Source organism: Macaca mulatta, chromosome 12 (assembly GCF_049350105.2).
Source record: "Macaca mulatta isolate MMU2019108-1 chromosome 12, T2T-MMU8v2.0, whole genome shotgun sequence".
In the NCBI taxonomy this organism is placed as follows: Eukaryota; Metazoa; Chordata; class Mammalia; order Primates; family Cercopithecidae; genus Macaca; species Macaca mulatta.
The window spans coordinates 65,815,606-65,822,191 of record NC_133417.1 but is presented as its reverse complement, the minus strand read 5'-3'; positions in this window follow the sequence as shown (position 1 = coordinate 65,822,191).

The following is a 6,586-nucleotide window of genomic DNA, read 5'->3' as shown; positions in this document are numbered from 1 at the left end:
TAACAGCATATATAGAATTCTGAAAATTTTGGAAAGGACTTTGAATACTTGTAGTCTTAAATTCCTTCAAGCAGGGAGCTCCAGTGTCATCTCTCCCCAGTAGTCATTTGACTTCTGCTTGAGAGCTGCCAGTGATTCTAGTGGGCAAGATGGTTCAAAGCTATAAAGTGAGATCTGCTAACAACATCCCTTTCTTTGTTTCTCAGTAATTAGACAGGAGGGTCTCTCCTATGTCCTTATTCTACCTAGTGACAGAAAAATGAGCCCAGGTTTCTTAGTCATTTTAAGCTCAGCTATTTCAGCCAAACTCATCTCTCTGGTGGCAGAATTTAGTGCCTTGCATGCTTATAAAGTATTGGGCTTCTGGAAGGAGTCTGGTCCTGAAGAAATGCACTACATTGGCACCACTGTGAGACACAGTCCTGCTTGATTCCTGGGCACAGCACCTTTTCACATTGGTACCCACTAGAATGCTCAAGTTCCATTTATCTCAGATCATCAGCCTAGACCAGCAATTCTTAAACTTTTTGGTCTCAAGACGTGTTTACACTCTTAAAAATTATTGAAACCCCAATAATTTGTTTTTATGTGTTATATCTATCAATATTTATCACATTGGAAGTTAAAACAGAGAATTTTGAAATATTTATTGCTTTAAATACAAAAACTATTATGTGCTAACATAAATCACATATTGTTCATGAAAATATATTTTGCAAAATAAAAATTAATGTTGAGTAGATTTAAACATTTCTCCCAATGTCTTTCTATTAAGCCAATATTTGGCTTAATAGAAAATAGATTATCATATCTGTTTCTGCATTCAAACTGTTGTGATATGCTGTTTTGGCTGAAGCATATAAAGGTAGTCTGGCCTCATATAGATGTGCGGTTGGAAAATAGAAAAATACTTAATAGCATTTTCAGACACTGTCCCTATTCTCCTCAATTCTATCCCCACACTCAACAAGTGGTAGTTTTTTTTTTTTTTTTTAATTATTACGCTTTAAGTTCTGGGGTACATGTGCAGAACGTGCAGGTCTGTTACATAGGTATACACATGCCATGGTGGTTTGCTGCACCCATCAACCCATCATCTACATTAGGTATTTCTCCTAATGCTATCCTTCCCCTAGACCCCACCCCACAAGAGGCCCTTGTATATGATATTCCCCCTCCCTGTGTGCATGTGTTCTCATTGTTCAACTCCCACTTACGGGTGAGAACATGAGGTGTTTGGTTTTCTGTTCTTGTGTTAGGTTGCTGAGAATGATGGTTTCCAGCATCATCCACGTCCCTGCAAAGGACATGAACTCATCCTTTTTATGGATGCATAGTATTCCATATTATATATGTGCCACATTTTCTTTATCTAGTCTATCATTGATAGTATTTGGGTTGGTTCCAAGTCTTTGCTATTGTGAACAGTGCTGCAATAAACAATAAACACTGTCTTCCACAATGGTCGAACTAATTTACACTTCCACCAAAAGAGTAAAAGTGTTTCTATTTCTCCACATCTTCTCCATCATCTGTTGTTTCCTGAATTTTCAATGATCACCATTCTAACTGGCATAGATGGTATCTCATTGTGGTTTTGATTTGCATTTCTCTAATAACCAGTGATGATGAACTTTTTTTCATGCTTGTTGGCTGCATAAATGTCTTCTTTTGAAAAGTGTCTGTTCATATCCTTCGAACAGTTTTTGATGGGGTTTTTTTTTTTTCTTATAAATTTGTTTTAAGTTCTTATAGATTCTGGATATTAGCCCTTTGTCAGATGGATAGATTGCAAAAATTTTCTCCCATTCTGTAGGTTGCCTGTTCACTCTGATGATAGTTTCTTTTGCTGTGCAGCTCTTTAATTTAATTAGATCTTGTTTGTCAATTTTGGTTTTTGTTAGCATTGCTTTTGGTGTTTTAGTCATGAAATCTTTGCCCATGCCTATGTCCTGAATGGTATTGCCTAGGTTTTCTTTTATGGTTTTTATGGTTTTAGGTGTTATGTTTAAGTCTTTAATCCATCTTGAGTTAATTTGTGTATAAGGTGTAAGGAAGGGATCCAGTTTCAGCTTTCTGCATATGGCTAGTGAGTTTTCCCAGCACCATTTATTAAATAGGGAATCCTTTCCCTGTTCCTTGTTTTTGTCAGGTTTGTCAAAGATCAGATGGTTGTAGATGTGTGGCATTATTTCTGAGGCCTCTGTTTTGTTCCATTGGTCTATATATCGGTTTTGCTACCAGTACCATGCTGTTTTAGTTACTGTAGCTTTGTAGTGTAGTTTGATGTCAGGTAGTGTGATGCCTCCAGCTTTGTTCCTTCTGCTTATAAATGTCTTGGCTATGCGAGCTCTATTTTGGTTCCATATGAAATTTAAAGTAGTTTTTTCCAATTCTGTGAAGAAAGTCGATGGTAGGTTGATGGGGATAGCATTGAACCTATAAATTACTTTGGGCAGTATCACCATTTTCACAATATTGATTCTTCATATCTGTGAGCATGGAATGTTTTTGCATTTGTTTATGTCCTCTCTTATTTCCTTGAGCAGTGGTTTTTAGTTCTCCTTGAAGAGGTCCTTCACATCCCTTGTAAGTTGGATTCCTAGGTATTTTATTCTCTTTGTAGCAGTTGTGAATGGGAGTTCACTCATGATTTGGCTCTCTGTTTGTCTGTTATTGGTGTATAGGGATGCTTGTGATTTCTGCACATTTATTTTGTATCCTGAGAATTTGCTGAAGTTGCTTATCAGCTGAAGGAGATTTTGGGCTGATACAATGGGGTTTTCTCAATATAGCATCATGTCATCTGCAAACAGAGATAATTTGACTTCCTCTTTTGCTAATTGAATACCCTTTATTTCTTCCTCTTGCCTGATTGCCCTGGCCAGAACTTCCAATACTATGTTGAATAGGAGTGGTGAGAGAAGGCATCCTTGTCTTGTGCGAGTTTTCAAAGGGAATGCTTCCAGCTTTTGCCCATTCAGTCTGATATTGGCTGTGGGTCTGTCATAAATAGCTCTTATTATTTTGAGATACATACCATCAACACCTAGTTTATTGAGAGTTTTTAGCATGAAGGGCTGTTGAATTTTGTCGAATGCCTTTTTCTGCATCTGTTGAGATAATCACGTGGTTTTTGTCATTGGTTCTGTTTATGCGATGAATTATGTTTATTGATTTGTGTATGTTGAACCAGCCTTGCATCCCAGGGATGAAACCAACTTGATTGTGGTGGATAAGTTTTTTGATGTGCTGCTGGACTTGGTTTGCCAGTATTTTATTGAGGATTTTTGCATCAATGTTCATCAGGGATATTGACCTGAAATTTGTTTTTGTTGTGTCTCTGCCAGGCTTTGGTATCACGATGATGCTGGCCTCATGAAATGAGTTAGGGAGATTCCCTCTCTTTCTATTGTTTGGAATAGTTTCAGAAGGAATGGTATCAGCTCCTCTTTGTACCTCTGGTAGAATTTGGCTGTGAATCCATCTGGTCCAGTACTTTTTTTGGTTGGTAGGCTATTAATTGCTTCCTCAATTTCAGAACTTGTTATTGGTCTATTCAGGGATTCAACTTCTTCCTGATTTAGTCTTGGGAGGGTGTGTGTATCCAGGAATTTATCCATTTCTTCTAGATTTTCTAGTTTATTTGTGTAGAGGTGTTTATAGTATTCTTTGATGATAATTTGTATTTCTGTGGGATTGGTGGTGACGTCCCCTTTATCTTTTTTTATTGCATCTATTTGATTCTTCTCTCTTTTCTTCTTTATTAGTCTTGCTAGTGGTCTATCAATTTTGTTGATCTTTTCAAAAAACCAGCTTCTGGATTCGTTGATTTTTTGAAGGGTTTTTTGTGTCTCTATCTCCTTCAGTTCTGCTCTGATCTTAATTATTTCTTGTCTTCTGCTAGCTTTTGAATTTGTTTGCTCTTGCTTCCCTGTTTCTTTTAATTGTGATGTTAGGGTGTCAATTTTAGATCTTTCTTGCTTTCTCTTGTGGGCATTTAGTGCTATAAATTTCCCTCTACACACTGCTTTAAATGTGTCCCAGAGATTCTGGTATGTTGTGTCTTTGTTCTTACTGGTTTCAAAGAGCATCTTTATTTCTGCCCTCATTTCATTACGTACCCAGTAGTCATTCAGGAACAGGTTGTTCAGTTTCCACATAGTTGTGTGGTTTTGAGTGAGTTTCTTAATCCTGAGTTCTAATTTGATTGCACTGTGGTCTGAGAGACTGTTATGATTTCCATTCTTTTGCATTTGCTGAGGAAGTGTTTTACTTCCAATTATGTGGTCAATTTTAGAATAAGTGTGATGTGGTGCTGAGAAAAATGTATATTCTGTTGATTTGGGGTGGAGAGTTCTTTAGATGTCTATTAGGTCCGCTTGGTCCAGAGTTGGGTTCAAGTCCTGGATATCCTTGTTAACCTTCTGTCTCGTTGATCTAATATTGACAATGGGGTGTTCAAGTCTCCCACTATTATTGTGTGGGAGTCTCAGTTTCTTTGTAGTTCTCTTAAGAACTTGCTTTATGAATCTGGGTGCTCCCGTATTGGGTGCATATATATTTAGGATAGTTAGCTCATCTTGTTGCATTGATCCCCTTACCATTATGTAGTACCCTTCTTTGTCTCTTTTGATCTTTGTTGGTTTAAAGTCTGTTTTATCAGAGACTAGGATTGCAACCCCTGCTTTTTTTTGCTTTCCATTTGCTTGGTAACTATTCCTCCATCCCTTTATTTTGAGCCTATGTGTGTCTTTGCACATGAGATGGGTCTCCTGAATATAGCACACCAGTGGGTCCTGACTGTTCATCCAATTTGCCAGTCTTTGTCTTTTATTTGGGGCATTTAGCCCATTTACATTTAAGGTTAATATGTTATATGTGAATTTGATCCTGCCATTATTATGCTAGCTGGTTATTTTGCCTATTAATTGATGCAGTTTCTTCATAGCATTGATGGTCTCTACAATTCGGTATGTTTTTGCAGTGGCTGGTACCAGTTGTTCCTTTCCATGTTTAGTGCTTCCCTCAGGAGCTCTTGTAAGACAGGCCTGGTGGTGACAAAATGTCTCAGCATTTGCTTGTCTGTAAAGGATTTTATTTCTCCTTCATTAACGAAGCTTAGTTTTGCTGGATATGAAATTTTGGTTTGAAAATTCTTTTAAGAATGTTGAATATTGGCCCCCACTCTTTTCTGGCTTGTAGGGTTTCTGCTGAGAGATCTGCTGTTAGTTTGATGGTCTTCCCTTTGTGGATAACCCAACTTTTCTCTCTGGGTGTGCTTAACATTTTTTCCTTCATTTCAACCTTGGTGAATCTGGTGATTATATGTCTTGGGGTTGTTCTTCTCTAGGAATAACTTTGTGGTGGTCTCTGTATTTCCTGAATTTGAATTTTGGTCTGCCTTGCTAGGTTAGGAAAGTTCTCCTGGATAATATCCTGAAGAGTGTTTTCCATCTTGGTTCCATTCTCCCCATCACTTTCAGGTACACCAATCAAACGTAGATTTGGTCTTTTTACATAGTCCCATATTTCTTGGAGGCTTTCTTCATTTCTTTTCACTCTTTTTTCTCTAATCTTCTCTTCTCACTTTATTTCATTGAGTTGATATTCAATTTCTGATATCCCTTCTTGTGCTTGATCAATTCAGCTATTGATACTTGTTTATGCTTCATGATGTTCTTGTGCTGTGTTTTTCAGCTCCATCAGGTCATTTATGTTCTTCTCTAAACTAGTTATTCTAGTTAGCAATTCATCTAACCTTTTCTCCACGTTCTTAGCTTCCTTGCATTGGGTTAGAACATGCTCCTTTAGCTCAGAGGAGTTTGTTATTACCCACCTTCTGAAGCCTACTTCTGTCAATTCGTCAAACTCTTCCTCCATCCAGTTTTGTTCCCTTGCTGGTGAGGAGTTGTGTTCCTTTGGAGGAGAAGAGGTGTTCTGGTATTTGGAATTTTCAGCCTTTTTGCACTGTTTTCTCCCCATCTTCATGGATTTATCTATCTTTGGTCTTTGAAGTTGGTGACCTTCTGAGGGGGTCTCTGAATTAACGTCATTTTTGTTGATGCTGATACTATTGCTTTCTGTTTGTTAGTTTGTCAGGCCCCTCTGCTGTAGGTCTGCTGGAGTTTGCTGGAGGTCCACTCCAGACCCTGTTTGCCTGGGTATCACCAGCGGAGGCTGCAGAACAGCAAAGATTGCTGCCTGTTCCTTCCTCTGGAAGCTTCGTCCCAGAGGGGCACCTGCCAGATGCCAGCCAGAGCTCTCCTGTATGAGGTGTCTGTCAACCCCTACTGGGAGATGTCTCCCCATCAGGAGGCATGGGGGTCAAGGACCCACTTCACTTGAGAGGCAGTCTGTCCCTTGTCAGAGCTCAAACGCTGTTCTGGGAGATCCACTGTTCTCTTCAGAGCTGCCAGGCAGGGACGTTTTAAGTCTGCTGAAGCTGCGTCCACAACAGCCCCTTCCCCCAGGTGCTCTGTCCCTGGGAGGTGGGGGTTTTATCTATAAGTCCCTGACTGGGGATGCTGCCTTTTGTCGGAGATGCCCTGCCCCAGGAGGAGGGGATCTGGAAAGGTAGTCTGGC